The sequence below is a fragment of the Erinaceus europaeus genome, chromosome 6, assembly GCF_950295315.1.
Source record: "Erinaceus europaeus chromosome 6, mEriEur2.1, whole genome shotgun sequence".
Taxonomy (NCBI): domain Eukaryota; kingdom Metazoa; phylum Chordata; class Mammalia; order Eulipotyphla; family Erinaceidae; genus Erinaceus; species Erinaceus europaeus.
Window position 1 is genome coordinate 17,325,885 of NC_080167.1, and position 17,389 is coordinate 17,343,273.

Below are 17,389 nucleotides of genomic sequence, written 5' to 3' on the forward strand. Positions count from 1 at the left end.
TCGGATCATAAATAAAAGAGGAGATATCACAACAGACACCGCAGAAATTCAACATACCATGCGAGGCTTCTATGAACAACTACATGCCACCAAGCTAGAGAACCTGGAAGAAATAGACGATTTCCTAGATGCCTATGAACTTCAAAATTAAGTAAAGAGGAACCAGATAACATGTAAAGGCCCATCACAGCTAATGAAATTGAAACAGTTATCAAAAACTTTCCCAAAAGTAAAAGTCCTGGACCAGCTAGTTTTACAAATGAATTCTACAAAATCTTCAAGGAAGAACTGATACCGCTGCTTTAAAAAATCTTGCAGAAGATTGAAGACACTGGAATACTTCCTTCCAGCGTCTATGAAGCCAACATCACTTTGATACCAAAAGCAGACAGGGACACCACCAAAAAAGAAAACTACAGACCAATATCTCTGATGAACATAGATGCTAAAACATTGAACAAAACTCTAGCCAACCGGTTACAACAGTATATTCAAAAGATTGTTCATGACCAAGTGGGGTTTATCCCAGGGATGGAAATTTGGTTTAATAAACGTAAATCAATCAACGTGATCCACCACATCAATAAAAAGAAGACCAAAAACCACAGGGTCATATTAGTAGATGCAAAGAAAGCCTTTGACAAAATACAACATCCCTTTATGATCAAAACACTACAAAAAATGGGAATAGATTAAAAATTCCTGAAGACAGTGGAGTCTGTATAGCACACCTATAGCCAACATCATACCCAATGGTGAAAAACTGCAAGCATTTTCCCTCAGATTAGATACTAGACATGGCTGCCCACAATCACCATTATTATTCATCATAGAATTGGTAGTTTTTACCATAGCAATCAGGCAGGAGCAAGGAATTAAAGGGATACAGATTGGAAGAGAAGAAGTCAAACTCTTCCCTATTTGCAGATGATATGATAGTATACATAGAAAAACCTAAGGAATCCAGCAGGAAGCTTTTGGAAATCATCAGGCAATACAGTTAGGTGTCAGGCTACAAAATTAATATTCAGAAGTCAGTGGCATTCCTCAATGCAAACACTAAGTTAGAAGAAGTTGAAATCCAGAAATCAATTCCTCTTACTATTAGCAACAAAAACAATAAAACATCTAGGAATAAACCTAACGAGAGAAGTGAAAGACTTGTATACTGAAAATTATGAGTCACTCCTCAAGGAAATTCAAAAAGACACAAAGTGGAAAGATACTCCATGTTCATAGGTTGGAAGAATTAACATGATCAAAATGAATGTACTATCCAGAGCCATCTACAAATTTAATGCTATCCCCATCAAGATCCCAAGCACATTTTTTAGGAGAAGAGAACAAATGCTGTAAATGTTTATCTGGAACCAGAAAAGACCTAGAATTGCCAAAACAATCTTGAGAAGAAAGAACAGAACTGGAGGCATCACACTCCCAGATCTCAAATTGTATTGTAGGGCCGTTGTCATCAAAACTTCTTGGTACTGGAACATGAATAGACACACCAGTGGAATAGAATTGAGAGCCCAGAAGTAAGCCCCTACACCTATGGACATCTAATCATTGACAAAGGTGCACAGACTTTAAATGGGGAAACCAGAGTCTCTTCAACAAACGGTGTTGGAAAAAAGGGTTGAAACATGCAGAAGAATGAAACTGAGCCACTATATTTCATCAAATACAAAAGTAAATTCCAAGTGGATCAAGGACTTGGAAGTTAGACCACAAACTATCAGATACTTAGAGGATAATGTTGGCAAAACTCTTCTGCATAAACTTTAAAGACATCTTCAATGAAACGAATCCAGTTACAAAGAAGACTAAGGCTAGTATAAACCTATGCGACTACATCAAATTAAAAAGATTCTGCACAGTAAAAGAAACCGCTACCCAAACCAAGAGACCCCTCACAGAATGAGAGAAAATCTTTACATGCCATACATCAGACAAGAGACTAATAACCAAAATATATAAAGAGCTTGCCAAACTCAACAACAACCAAAAGTCGGGGGAGGATATGGACAGAATAGTCACCACAGAAGAGATCCAAAAGGCCAAGAAACACATGTAAAAGTGCTCCAAGTCTCTGATTGTCAGAGAAATGCAAATAAAGACAACAGTGAGATACCACGTCACTCTGAGAATGTCATACATCAGAAAAGGTAAGAGCAGTAAATGCTGGAGAGGTTGTGGGGTCAACGGAACTCTCCTGCACTGCTGGTGGGAATGTAAATTGGTCCAACCTCTGTGGAGAACAGTCTGAAAAACTCTCAGAAGGTTAGAAATGGACCTACCCTATGATCCTGCATTTCCTCTCCTGGGGATATGTCCTAAGGAACCCAACACACCCATCCAAAAAGATCTGTGTACACATATGTTCTTAGCAGCACAATTTGTAATAGCCAAAACCTGGAAGCAACCCAGGTGTCCAACAACAGAGGAGTGGCTGAGCAAGTTGTGGTCTATATACACAATGGAATACTACTCAGCTATAAAAAATGGTGACTTCACCATTTTCAGCCGATCTTGGATGGACCTTGAAAAAATCATGTTAAGTGAAATAAGTCAGAAACAGAAGGATGAATATGGGATGATCTCACTCTCAGGCAGAAGTTGAAAAACAAGATCAGAAGAGAAAACACAAGTAGAACCTCAACTGGAGTTGGCGTATTGCACCAAAGTAAAAGACTGTGGAGGGGGGGAGAATACACGTCCAAGAAGGATGACAGAGGACCTAGTGGGGGTTGTATTGTATGGAAAACTAAGAGATGTTATGCATATACAAACTATTGTATTGATTGTTGAATGTGAAACATTAATTCCCCAATAAATTTAAAAAAATAAAAAAATTAACAGATGCTTTGATCTTGTAAATGCTCTTTAAGTAGAGTGATAATAGTAAACATAGACACCGGTTAGTATGAATTAAGTCCATTGCAGCATCACTAAAAGTGAAAGAAAAAAAGCATTGTAGAGAACCACAAATAAATTGTGCCTCTGTAGTGTAGCACGATGTGCCTTTTTGAAAGGAAAGGTAGTTTTGTAGGTGTTGACATCACTTGGTATGGGTGTCTGAAGAGTATTTTGAAGTCAAAGCAAGTTTTAACTCCATTGTTTGTAAGCTACCAAGCAGAACAACGATATTCTGAATGAAAACAGCAGAAGCTCTAGAAGTACATGTGAAAGTGGATTACTTCTGAAGGGAAAAACATGGAAACTTTTTTCATGTGCTTTTGCAATATTTTGCTTAATTTTGTGGTAACTATTGTAATATGAATGTTATTGTTTCACACCTGTCAAGTTTAAAAAAGGTCTAACTATGAACCATGAAGCGACCTCCCTGCAGGTGGGAAGCTGGGGGCTCGAACTTGGATCCTTGCACTAGTCGTTGCAAGCCACCTGCGCTTAACCAGCTGTGCTACCACCCTACTCCCCAAAGTGATTTTCATTCAAAGTCCCTATAACAGGCATTTATCCCTCAACAACTACCCCAACTTTAAAAGCCATTCTCTTCTCCCCGCCACTACTTCTACACATCAATTTAGTTCTCTTTGCTTAGTTTTTCCCTGCAGTATTAAAAAAAAAAAATTATCAGATAGACAAAGCACCTCTCCATCATATGTGGTGCCAAGAACTAAACCCAGGGCCTTGCACATGCAAGTCCTATACTCCCATCTGCTGTGGCAGCTCTCCAGTTTCCTCTTTCAACACTTAAATGCAAAGCCAAGTCTCCTATTTTAAGGAAAACCGACGTTTAATCCTGTGTGTTTTCCAGTTGCCAAACATTTCTCTCTCCTCCATTTTTGCCACTCAGGGCTTATTAAGGACACTTTCCTGATTTCCACTTCACTTCTCATTCACTCCTCGACCAACTGAAGACCACATTACTGAAGCTCTCTCGGCTGAATTAAAGAGCTTGTTTCCTGCTTTACCTACTGGGCCCTACTGAGCACACCCCTCAGCTCTATCCAGTGACCCCAATGATTCCATGTTCTACTTTTGCCAAGGAAACCCCATGTCCACTTGGAGAATTCCTCCTCTTTCTCCTCCAAAAGTACTAGATGTCTCTGAGGGCTCATTTGTTCCAAATGTGTAAAAGGGCTGTTTGAGCCAAATGTCTAAGGGCTGTAACTTCAACCATGGTTCTCAAGTTAACTGTTAAAGAAAATCTCTAAAAATCTCCAGAGGGCACTCAAAACACTTGCTCAGAAACCTTCACAGATGTTTACGTGAAGGGATTAGAACTTGAATTTCACAGGCAATACTACCTACATAGTGACAAGCAGCTTAATTTTTTTTTTTTTCTAGCTCTGATTCTAAGAGTCTGTCTGGGGACTGAGCAAAGAAAAGTCCTTATCAATATCATAGAGATTCACTAAACTGTTTAACTGAGAGACCTGACTCCTATTTGGTAGTGATGTCCAGGACTTTGACTGATTAAATATTATTAAATTCTATCAAGCTTAATCCTACAAATTTGCACATCTAAACATAATTTTGAAGGTCAGAGGAATATACTGAGTTTAGACTAAAGAATGGGAAAGGTTCACATTATTTTTATGAATTGCTTTTTCATTTAGCTAAGAGGTAGAATGTATTGTCTCTGCAGGAAGGGTCTGCTCCACCAGAGGGCTTCCTCAGAAGCTGTCACCAGGCCACAGCAGGCACTGGCAAAAGTAAGATACAGAGATCAGCTATGATTATTTTATGAACTTTCAGGGTATGAAAGATAAATGAGCTCTAGAGTCGTTTTACTGCATTTCATCTATCAGGTAACAGAAGGGACACTGCACATTCCAGAGTTAGAATAAAGGGATAAAACCGCTTCCGGGTATAAAGCAACACATAGTTTTTTTAAAAATCAGACTTTAAATGTTTCTGACACACTTCTAAAGTTAAACTTCATTTATAAAAAAAAAAAAAAAAACCTTTCTTCCTCAACGTCTATAAAAGAGTATCACGGTAATTACCATTTTGTGAGGCAGGTCTGCAGGTGTCTTTCTTTCCCCCCCTCTGTCTTCCCCTCTCTTCATTTCTCTCTGTCCTGTCCAACAGTGATGACATAGCAACAATAATAATACCTACAACAATAAAACAACAAGGGCAACAAAAGGGAATAAATAGACATTTTTAAAAATATTTTTTAAAAATCACTTTGATTTTTCAGTTCCTGCGGGAAGAGGTTCCTTATGCAGTTGGAAATGCAGGTGAGACCATAGGGCTGGTATAAGAGGACGTGAAGTCTTCACCTCAGTCAAGCCAAGCAGGTGGTTGAACTAAGAGATGGAGAGACACTTGTGTTTAGGGAGTAGGAATAAAAAATAATCAGTGCGCGTAGCCAGGCGAGCGGGGGTCGGGGGCAGAGGAAGTACAGGGAGTTGGGGTCAAAGCAACTTCATCTGTTAGGAGTCTAAGAGTGAGCCCTGAGGAAAGGTCTTGGGATGTGCCCAGGAGAAGATCCTGACTTGGGAAGCAGAATCGGTACAGTGGGGAACGGAGGTAGATGTAGAAGGCAGAGGTGTCTGCAGGGGCTCAGCAGTAAAGGTTGAAAGAGAGTGAAGGTCAGGAGGCAGCTCCTGAGAACAGATGGAGAGTTTATCTGTGCACAATAGGTTAGAATCACACTCTAGAATGACGGGAGAGAGAATTCTGCCTGCTTTTCCATGTGTGCTTCGTTTTGACATTTGAGGGGGCTCTTGCACAAGGAGAGAGGTTTTTTTGAATTATTGAAAATTCTGAGAAGTGTCAAAAGTTAAATCTTCTAAATGTCCAGGGCCGTTTGCAATTGTGAATAACTTTCATTTTGTAAAATTAACAGGATCACTAGTTGAAGTTATTTAGCTTCATTGTTGTTCAATATTCCACTAGGAAAGGCAGAAGCACTAAAAGGTAGGATGTTACTTTCAGGAGGTGGGAGTTGAGTTCTTACTTGAGAATGTCAGTTTTGAGGGGTAGGTAAAGTGTACATTTAAACAGGGTGTATTGCAAGACTTCCAGTTCTAGTGCAGACATGTCCCCTTCTGTGAGACTGGCTCAGAGGCCTCAGAGAACTTGAGCATTCTTACCTCTGATGCCTTGGCCATGTCATGTCAAGCGTGAAAAAACACACCCACATCCCACATGAAATTAACTTATACAAAACTGAGGTAAGCTGCTTTTTACCTTACTAGTTGTAGATGTTAAATAATTATTAACTTGATTTTACAGTTTTGTGTTTTTGTTTTTGGTGGGGCTGGGGCCTCATGTATGCCCAGTTTCAGCATTCTTCAGAGGGAAACGGGGAGAGACAAGAGACACCACCACACTGGCACGTCCTTTGGTGCCAGGCCACTTCTGTGTGGTGTTGGGGCTCAAAGCTAGACTGGGAGCATGACAAGGCACATGCCCTATGCAGTGGTCTTTCTCACCTGGATTTTGAGATTTAAAATAAATATATTTGAGATTTTAGAATCCAGAGAATGCACCTAGCCCACCATCCTGGCATTCACAGTGCCAGCAATTGGACCTGTGACCTCTTGTATGTGTGCCCTGCACCCTACTGTTGAACCACCTTCCTGGATGTTCTTTTTGCATTTTGTACCCACTGCTTTTTTTTTTTCCCCAGCATCCCAGACATTTAGGTCCTTGAGATGCTTATAAATCCTCAGAACTTCTGAGGTGCCCGAGGAATGAGATGCCCTTGCTATCATTCCTCAGGATGCCTGGGCTTGTCTGACTGGGATTGCATTTCTAGAAACCTGTTTGTTGAAGCCACCACTCTGCCTCTGGGAAAACTCCATCCTCAGAAGAGATGAAGTTAACTGTTTCAGTTAAGGAACAGAATCCCCCCCCCCCCACACACACACACACTAGAGTGGTTTTTGGTGGAACTGGATCTCACAAATGCTCGATTTCACAATTTCTGGCCACTTTTTTCCTCCATTCTTTCTGTCTGTTTATTACATAGCTAGATACATAATAGAGAGATAGACAGACGTGAACACATGTGCATACTGAGACACACACCACCTAAGCTTTTACTGTCACCATAGCACCTCCCATTGGTTCCAGGACTCTGATCTTGGGTCTGTACATGGCAGTAAGGCACTCTGCCAGGTGAGTTGTAGCCCTCCTGCTGAGTATTTACTTATTCATTTATTTATTCATTTGCCTCTAGGATTATTGCTGGGCTTGGTGCCTGCACTATGAATCCACAGCTCCTGGAGGCCAATTTTTCCCATTTTGTTGCCCTTGTTGTCATTATTGTCAATGTTGCCATTGATGTTGTTGTTGGATAGGACAGAGAGAAATTGAGAGGTGGGGGGAGAAAGATACCGGCAGACCTGCTTCACCGCTTGTGAGGTGACCCCACTGCAGGTGGGGAGCCAGTGGCTCAAACCGGGATCCTTATGCCAGTCCTTGCGCTCTGCGCCACTTGCACTTAACCCACTGTGCTACCGCCCAGCCCCCCATCCTGAGTATTTAAGGAAGTGGGATTGGGGAGTCGGGCCGTAGCGCAGCAGGTTAAACGCACATGGAGCAAAGTGCAAGGACTAGAGTAAGGATCCCAGCTCTCCACCTGCAGGGGAGTCGCTTCACAGGCGGTGAAGCAGGTCTGCAGGTGTCTATCTTTCTCTCCCCCCCTTTGTCTTCCCTTGTTCTCTCCATTTCTCTCTGTCCTATCCAACAACGACGACATCAACAACAACAACAATAATAGCTACAATAATAAACAAGGCCAACAAAAGGGAATAAATATTAAAAAAAAAAAGAAACTAAAATCTCTACTTACTTTGAAAGCAAACTACTCTAACTCAGGGTAATCCTGAGGTGCTTTTTCTCATGTTAGTAATTTCTGCTTAAAATGATATGCTACTTTAGATAGATGTCGGATAATTCTAATCTCGTTTTGTTCAAATATTTCTTCACCCAATGTTCTGCGAAGTTACATAGACAAGTATTAATTTAAGAGCAGTCCCAGAGTCACACGTGGAACAACTAAATGTTTCATACAAGCCTAAAGACGGCAGCAGTTTGATTCCTCAGACCCTGCGTGTGCAATCTAACTTCCCAAGGAGAAGCGGTGGGCATCAAACTTAAAAGTAGATCTCGGAATTTTTATCCAGATGACTTTAGAAATTATAGCACATAGCAGGGGAAAGGCAGGGAGTGGGATAAGTCAAATTACAATAGTTTTAGCTAATCTTTGTTAGCCTTTAAGATTTTACAGGCACTACCTTAAGTACTTCTCATGCATTAACTTATTTAGTCTTTAGACTGCCTTTCAAGGTTACCTTCCAAGGTCACATGCCTTTATTAGCTGCACCGACTTCAGTCTTACTCGCTTAGGTGGAGGTGGAAGTCAATGTGGGGGTGCAGTTAGCCCAAGTGTGAGTGCATTTAACCTGACTCCAGATTGTACTCCTTCGGCTGTCCTTTTTTTTTTTTTCTTTAAATAAATGATTCTTTATTTTTTAATTTTTTTAAGATTTTATTTATTTATTAATGAGAAACATAGGAGGAGAGAGAAAGAGCCAGACATAACTCTGGTACATGTGCTGCCGGGGATTGAACTCATGACCTCATGCTTGAGAGTCGGATGCTTTATCCACTGCGCCACCTCCCAGACCACTGGGCTGTCCTTTCTGCTGAAAAATGAATGAAAAAGCCTGCTGATTGAAGATGCTCTAAGATTTCAGCCAGTCTGAATCAGTTACCTAGTACCCAATGCCTTTGAATCAAAAACTCATTTTGGATGCAGTTCCTATCAGAAAGCTAAATATGATATGAGGATTCCTAAACTTTGGAGCAAAGTTGTGTACGCTGTCTCGATTTTCCTAGGTTTCTCTGATTTTTCTCGTTCCCTCTCAGACCTTACATTTCTAGAATCCCATAATCTGTCTGACCCCAAAAGTAAGTGGGTCTCCCCTGAACTGGGGCCCCACATTTACAGTAGCCAGGCAGTTTTTGTAAAAACACCGTGATCCTGAATTCTCCACAGTATAGGCCTTGTGCTTTTCCTCTCCAGCTCAGCAGCATCCTCAGGCTTTGACAACCCTTCAGCCACTGTGGGCCCTGCATCGTCTTCCTCTTCTGGAATGTCTGGGCGCTTTTGACTCCGGACATTGCGGTAAGTTTCTCCTACTATCACCCGTTTTCCTAGACAGAGAATCCTTTACAAGTGTTTGTAAATGGAAGGTATTGCTGGAGTTTCCCGCAATCATTTCTGTTGTCTCTTCATAAGGGGGACTTGAGCTTTCTAGTCTTGGCTCTTTTCCTCCTGTCCCAAGCTTGGATTTTGTCCCTGTAGCTCTTACTTTCCCTGTGGTGGGAGGAAGAAGTGCAGTGAATAGACCAGTCATTCTCTCTGCACAGAGAGCTCATCGGACCTTCACCTACCTGTGAGCTTGCTTTTATGCCTCCACCCCCAGCCCCATTCCTGCTGGCCCTCTCATCAGGAGGGGTCTTCTGCCCAAGGAAGGCAGGTCTAATAGAATCAGCCAGAAGGAAGGGATTCAAAAAGACAGACTGTACAGGCAAGATTGCTCTTCTTTCATCCTGTTGGATTCACAGTGCATTGACTCTCCTGTGTCCTGAAAAGACTTCCTATTTTTTGGTCTCCCCATCAGTGCTCCTCCCACCTGAGAATGGAATGAGTACTGAAGCGCTGGCCCTCCTTCCCTTTGATGTGAGGGTGAGAATGGAGCACCTGCGTGATTAGCAGTAAGTCTTCCTGTCTCCATTTCATGGACGAGTCCACTGGTGGTCACACAGCATTTTACTGTTGAATCTGGAATTTGAACTTCGGGCTTTTGACTGCAAACCCAGTGTGCTACTCACAGATCATTGTGATTCTTAACACATGTATATGTTACACGTTCACCAGCTAGATAAATGTGTGCCTTATATGTTTATGTAGCACGGAGGCAAAGCATACTCCTTCCCATTCCATTATTCAGATGTTTCACTGTGCAGGATAAAAGTGGGGGGGAGGAGTGGCGCTGGATAGGGGAGTCCAGATTGTGAGAAAAAGTGGTCATGAATGTCAGGTGAGGACCGGTGAAGTCACCTGCTTTGCCACGTGCAAAGGTTTGAGCCCCTGCTGTCCCACATGGGGAACACATCAGTGCTCTGCTCTGCTGTCTCGTCCTCTTCTTCTTCATTTTTAAAATATTTATTTATTTCCTTTTTGTTGCCCTTGGTTTTTTTGGTTGTTGTTGTTATTGATGTCGACGTTGTTGGATAGGGCAGAGAAAAATGGAGAGATCAGGGGAAGACAGGGAGAGAGAGAGAAAAATAGACACCTGCAGACCTGTTTCACCTCCTGTGAAGTGACTCCTCTGCAGGTGGGGAGCTGGGGGCTCAGACTGGGATCCTTAACGCCGCCGGTCCCTGCGCTTCACACCACTTGCGCTGAACCCACTGCGCTACCACCCCACTCCCTCTTCCTCTTCTTTCTTCCTTTCTTTCCTTTTTTAAAAAAATATTTATTTATTTTCTTTTTTGTTTCCCTTGTTTTTTTATTGTTCTTGTAGTTATTGTTGTTGTTATTCCTGTCATCATTGTTAGATAGGACAGAGAGAAATGGAGAGAAGAGGGGAAGACGGGGAGAGAAAGACAGACACCTGCAGACCTGCTTCACCACCTGTGAAGTGACCGCCCCTGCAGGTGGGGAGCCGGGGGCTTGAACTGGGATCCTTATACAAGTCCTTGCGATTTGTGCCATGTGTGCTTAACCCGCTGCACTACCGCCCAACTCCCCTTTTCTTTTTTAAAGTCCGTCTAGCATAGTGAGTTCTAACAACAACAAAAGTAAATGAAAAAAAGAAGGAAAGAAAGAAAGAAAGAGAATTTAAAACAGTCCTGAGTGGACGGCCAAGAAGGAAGAAGTGTGGGTAGAAGTGGGGAAGGATAGCAGACAGATGCACAGGAATAAAAGCAGAGTTTGACTTTGAACAGAAGAAGAACCCTAATTACAGAGAGACAGATCATCAGGTCTTAGGAAGCCTCTGAGTGTGAAATGACATTCTTGGCAAACGCATGAATGTGTCATACACTAATTAAAATCAGGGAAATAGGGAAACACATATTTATTTAGCCTCAGCTATGCTGTGGGCACTCTGATAGGTACTTTCACATTCATTATCTTCTTTAATTATCATAGCAAAGCATTGTATATTATTCAGCTCTTTACAGTTCAATCTAAGATCAGTCACATAGCTAGTGGCAGAGCCAGGGCCTCCACCCGCTGTGTCATTGCAGAGGTCATTTTGTGGGAGGACTTGGCTGAAGGGAAACTGAAGAGGCATACCTATGTCATCCCTTTTCATTTTAATGACATGTGCAATTATCCTTCTCGTACTCAGAAGAAAACTTGGCATCACTCCTGAAGTACTTTTGGTTGCTCTTCTCTGGACCTAATTTCATAGTCTTTGCAGGTTTATTTATTCATTTATTTACTTATTTTTGCCAACAAAGTTTTTACTGGGGCTCCATGTACTGCACTGCCTCTGGTGACTGGCCTCCCCTTCCCTATATGAAGGGTGAGAGACAGAGGTAGAGAGGAGAGGGGCTGCTCCACTTTTTATGAAATTTTCTTCTGGCACGTGCTCCCATGTGGTAGCTGGAGCTTTGAACCTGGGTCGTCATGCATGGTTAACATTTGTGCTATTACCTCCCAGTCCCCTGCAGTAATTTTTAAAGAAAAATCAAGCATAGCTTCATTTGTTTTTGATATTTACTCCATTGGGAGCCAGTAGGCCAAGTTACACAAAGAGCAGTTTTACATGGACAAAATGAGAATAGCTTTACTTCCTGTAAGCTTCTTAAGTCCCAGAGTCCAGGGAGCTGGGCGGTGGCACAGCAGGTTAAGCGCACATGGCACAAAGCACGGGCTGGTGTAAGGATCCCAGTTCGAGCCCCCGGCTCCCTACCTGCAGGGGAGTCACTTCACAGGCAGTGAAGTATATCTGCAGGTGTCTTATCTTTCTCTCCCCCTCTATGTCTTCCCCTCCTCTCTCCATTTCTCTCTGTCCTATCCAACATCAATAATTACAACAATAAAACAACAAGGGCAACAAAAGAGAACAAATAAATCTTAAAAAAATTAAAAAAACAAATAAAACCTAGAGTCCAAATCATCAGCCACTGTAGTTGTTAGGGGAGCAACCGGCAAACCTAGGACTGTGACTGTGTTGGGCATAAGGAAGTGTGGGCAGGAAAAAGATTAGGGAGGAGGAAGTGAGGAACCTATGTACCTGCACCTCCAAAAGGAAGAGTGACTAAGGGCAGAGACAGGACTGCTCACCCCAAGAGCTCAGGAGTCACATCTGGTCACAGTTTTTCTTTTTTTAAATTTTTTTTCCCTTTTGTTGCCCTTGTTTTTCATTGTTGTTGTAATTATTGTTGTTGATGTCATCGTTGTTAGATAAGACAGAGAGAAATGGAGAGAGGAGGGGAAGACAGGGAGAGAGAAAGACACCTGCAGACCTGCTTCACCACCTGTGAAGCGACTCCCCTGCAGGTGGGGAGCTGGTGGCTCGACCCGGGATCCTTACGCCAGTCTGTGCGCTTAACCTGCTGCTCTACCGCCTGATTCCCTGATCACAATTTTTCTATCTGACTGAGGAAAGTGGAGAGGAAGGTGTCAAAAGTGACAAAATCCACTATTGTCAATTTAAAAAGTTTGTTTTAAGAAAGTTTGATTTTGGGGAGATAGTATAATGGTTATGCAAAAAGTCTTTAATGCTTGAGGCTCGAAGTCCCAGGTTCAGTCCTCCACACCACCATAAGCCAGAGCTGAGCAGTGCTCTGGTATTGAAAAAACTAAATTTGGTTTCATTCCAGAGGGTAGAAGCTTAGACCCTGCTGGGCATAAGTCTTACTGGAGACTGCTGCTTCAATTCAGAACGTCAGAACCTCCTTTGACCAGCCTGGAAAGCTAACCTCACTATCTTTGGGGAAATGATTTCTGTAAACTCTGGAGGCAAATAGTAAATCTAGTAAATACTGTTTGCTGCCTATATACGCTCTGTAGAAGTGTTTGATTGTTGGCTAAGGTTCGTTACTGAGGTGCTACATGAACAGCAGGCAGATTGTATCAGAGATGGATGAACTGTTTGAGGAGCGTTACTTCAAGCTTATTCTGGTTTTCAGAAGTGACTAGGTAGAATGCAGAAGTACCCAGACTGGGCATTCTATTCTGTTGGAGAAGGATTTGGCCACCAGAGATTTAGACCCAGGACCCAGGACCCAGGATTGAAACCAGTGCATGCTTCGGCTGCCAAAATAAAACTCTCCTTGCAACTTTGACTGCTGCCAACTTCCCGTTACTGAAGCTAGCCTGGCAAAGCCTCTGTTCCCTTCTGTGGGTGAGAGGCACACCTCAGAAAATGGACCTGGCAGTAGTGTCTTGCAGGGTGGTACGAGCTACAACAGATGACGGGCTGTGAGGAGTGGACTAGCTCAAGACCTTAGTAGAGGCCACTGGAAAGTCTTTGCAGAAGCCAGAAGGGTCCTTCTTCAGAAGCTCTCTGGGAGCCAGCTACCAAGATGAGAGGAATAAGACCTTGCAGTAGAGTTTTACTACTCTGCTTTCGCTGGTGTCTGACCCCAGCAAGGAAAGACAGCCCAGGACTCTGGAATGGTGGGGTCCTAGGAAAAGTGGAAATTATGAAGCTCAGGTTTGGGACAGGAGTCTGCCTTGGGCAGCTAGAATGGGTAGCTTATAGGCCAGTGATAGCTTCTTTTCCAGGATTGATGGTGACAGTAGATGCAAAATAGAAGGGGGTTGGCATTCCATAGTGACTGTTTTTAAGTATTTTAATGAGAAGGATACAGAAGAAGAGACCAGAGCATTGCTCAGCTCTGGTTTATGATGGTGCTGGGGATTGAACCTGGGACCTCAGAGCCTCAGGCATGATAGTCCTTTTGCATGATCATTATGCTGTTGCCCTGGTCCCTTACAAGTGAGTTGTTATAATTAAACTATTTTAAGACACAAAGCAGAGCAAGATTAAGGGGCTTGAGCACCTGCATCTTTCTCTACTTTGTTTTTTGTGTTCTAGACTGTGACTTTTCTAAAGGCATAGTGGGGCTTAGCAGGATAGTGCAGCTATCCTGCTAAGTGCAGCTATCCCAGGTCCCTGAGGCACATTGGGAGTGAGTAGCCTTGATGAGAACAAATAACTTGGTTGCTACAAATAGACCTATTTCTTGGTAGCAGGCAGACAGCAGGGACCGACATGACTTTCTATTTATTTCTTGTGTGCTAAGGCCTATAGAGTTAAAAACACACACACACAGGTATTTCCCTTGGAAATAGCATCTGATTTATCTGATTTCAGGAATTTCCTGGTAATTTGTAAGGAGAGTTGGTTTTTTTTTTTTTTTTTTTTTTTTGCCTCCAGGGTTATTACTGGGGCTTGGTGCCTGTACTAGGAATCCACTGTTTCTGGAGGCCATTTTTCCCATTTTGTTACCCTTGTTGCCGTTGTTGTTGTTGGATAGAACAGAAATCAAGAAGAGGGGAAGACAGAGAGGGAGAGAAAGATAGACACCTGCAGACCTGAAGCGACCCCCCCCCCTGCAGGTGGGGAGCTGAGGGCTCAAACCGGGATCCTTACACTGGTCCTTGCACTTTGCGCCATGTACCATATGTTCTTAACCTGCTGCCCAGTCCCCTGGAGGAAGAGTTCTTAACCAAGCTGAGAGCATGCTTGTGTTCTTTGTCCATGAAGAAGGGTGTCCATTATCGTCTAGGGGAGGACAATGTACAGATTGCCTTGGACCTAGAAATGGAAGGCGTGAGAACATGTCTAGTGGGATACTTTCTGAATCCATTATGAAACATCTGTATAGCTAGAGAGCTGTTTCCTGTCGTATTCATCTTTTATGTACAAAACTTGACTTTGGAATTCTTTTGGAGAAATTTGAAGGAAGTAACAGCTGATGTTGGAAAGTCCTAACTACAAGTAAATGTTCATTTTACAGTTGGTTCACACTTTGAAGCTTTGAGGAAGGTGGATTTAAGTGGAATCTTGAGTGCTTTTTGATCTCTGGATTCTTCTACTCTTTGGAAAGAGTTACGAGGGGTGCCTAAGAGCTTTCTTCCACTTTATGTGGGTTATAGACATTGAGACCATAATAGAAAGTTAGAATTTTACAACAGTGTTTATTAGCTACTTTATGTGAAAATAAAGATAAGCCCATTAAACATTAACACAAAAGATTTTTTTTTTAATGAAAACAGCTATTTTCTGGGGAAAAAAAATAGCAGGAAGAGTAAATGGTATTTGCAGTTTTGCAAATGCTTTTGGATGTGTGAGGCTTAAGTAAAAGACATCTGTTTCCGGAATCATTCTCTCGCAGTATGTTGTTTTGGTGGAAATAGATGAAGAAATTCGGGTTCATAGATAATGGAATTAGGAAAAGAATTTTTGGGAGTCGGGCGGTAGTGCAGTGGGTTAAGCGCATGTGGCATGAAGTGCAAGGACTGGTGTAAGGAAAAGAAATTTATTACTGGGAGTTGGGCGGTAGTGTAGCGGGTTAAGCGCATGTGGCGCAAAGTGGAAGGACTGGCAGAAGGATCCCGGTTCGAGCCCCTGGCTCCCCACCTGCAGAGGAGTCGCTTCACAGGCGGTGAAGCAGGTCTGCAGGTGTCTGTCTTTCTCTCCCCTCTCTGTCTTCCCCTCCTCTCTCCATTTCTCTCTGTCCTATCCAGCAACAATGACATCAATAACAACAACTACAACAACAATAAAAAAACAACAACAAGAGCAACAAAAAGGAAAATAAATAAAAAAAGATTTTTAAAAGAATTTTATTACTACCTTTCGAGTAATTTTGAGTTCTTCTATGACATAACACCATAATTAGATAAATGATAGACTCTTAAGAAGTTAGTGGTGGGGTGTGGTGGGGGCAGGGGGGTTGGCACACCTGGTTAAGTAAGTACACATAGTACAAAGCGCAAGGACCTGAGCAAGGATATGGGTTAGAGTCCCTACCTGCAAGGGAGACGCTTCATAAGCAGTGAAGCAGGTCTGCAGGTGTCTGTCCTTCTCTCTCTCTCTCTCTCTCTCTCTCTCTCCCTATTTCCCCTTCCCCTCTCAATTTCTCTCTGTCCTGTCCAATAAAAATGAAAAAACTGGCCACCAGGAGCAGTGGATTCATAGTACAGGCACCAAGCCCCAGTGATAACCTTGGAGGGAAAAAGAATTGCTGGGAATGTGACAGCAAGGTGCTGATGCAAAAGAGTTTGATGCCTGGGGCTTCGATGTCCAAAGTTCAGTCCCCAGCACCCGTAAGTGAAAGCAGAGCAGTGCTCTGGGAAATAAGGTAAAATTCATTAAAAAAAAATTTTTTTTATTATCTTTATTTTACTTATTGGATAGAGACAGCCAGAAATCTAGAGGGAAGGGGAGTGATAGGGAGAGACAGAGAAATACCTGCAACATTGCTTCACCACTTGCAAAGTTTTCCTCCTGCAGGTGGGGACTGGGGGCTCGAACCTGGGTCCTTGTGCATTGTCACATGTGTGCTCAACCAGGTGCGCCACCGCCCAGTCCCAGTAAAATTCATTTTTTAAAAAGTTAGTTGCAGTATGCAATAAGCCATCTGAGGGAGTCTTTTGTACACTGATTCATTAAATCCATTGTCTGTCTTGAATAGATGATGATGATGATTATTTTTTGCCTCCAGGGTTATCATTGGGGCTCTTTGCCAGCACTATGAATCCACTGCTCCTGGTGGCTATTTTTTCCATCTTATTGGATAAGACAGAGAGAAACCGAGAGGGGGATATATATATATATATATATATATATATATATATATATAGAGAGAGAGAGAGAGAGAGAGAGAGAGAGAGAGAGAGAGATAGACAGAGATAGACAGACACTTGCAGACCTGCTTCACCACTGTGAAGCATCCTGAGTTGGGCAGATCTTCCATATGTCCACACATTTCACTATATGTGATAGAAAAATAACTCGCCATATTTGGTATTGCTGCTGACCTATTAGAAAAGCCTGTAGGTAGTCTGAGGGGGCTGTCAAACAGATGGTCCCAAGTTCAGTCCCTGACATCTCATGTACCAGAGTGATGCTCTGGTTTGTTCTCTCTGCAGTAAGTATATGAATAAATCTCATTTTTGAAAGGAAAAAGCTTCCAATATTGAGGGCCTCTAAAGTTCACAATTTCCAAAATCCCATTTCCACTTGAAAGCTAATTTGACCACTGGTGTCAGATCCCATCAGTTGTTTCCTATTGCTCTCTCAAGTGTCTGCCTAACACTCACATCTGCATAGTCAGGCATCCTTTTGAGTATAAATGGTGTTCTGCTCCCTCAAGAGTAATACACAGACTGATGCTAGTTGGTTACAACTCGAACTGTTACAGAGGAACC

General features: G+C 42.5%; 1 protein-coding gene across 9 annotated transcripts in view; it reads left to right on the forward strand.

Annotated features, from left to right (window-relative positions):
• Window positions 1–17,389, forward strand: part of ZNF664 (zinc finger protein 664) — a 184,556-nt gene that overhangs the window by 8,000 nt on the left and 159,167 nt on the right. For all 9 annotated transcript variants that reach the window (XR_009550408.1, XR_009550410.1, XR_009550409.1 and 6 more), the window contains 2 exons: window positions 9,011–9,112; window positions 9,612–9,705. The gene's annotated coding sequence lies outside the window, so the exon portion shown is untranslated. The remainder of the gene's footprint in view (window positions 1–9,010; window positions 9,113–9,611; window positions 9,706–17,389) is intronic.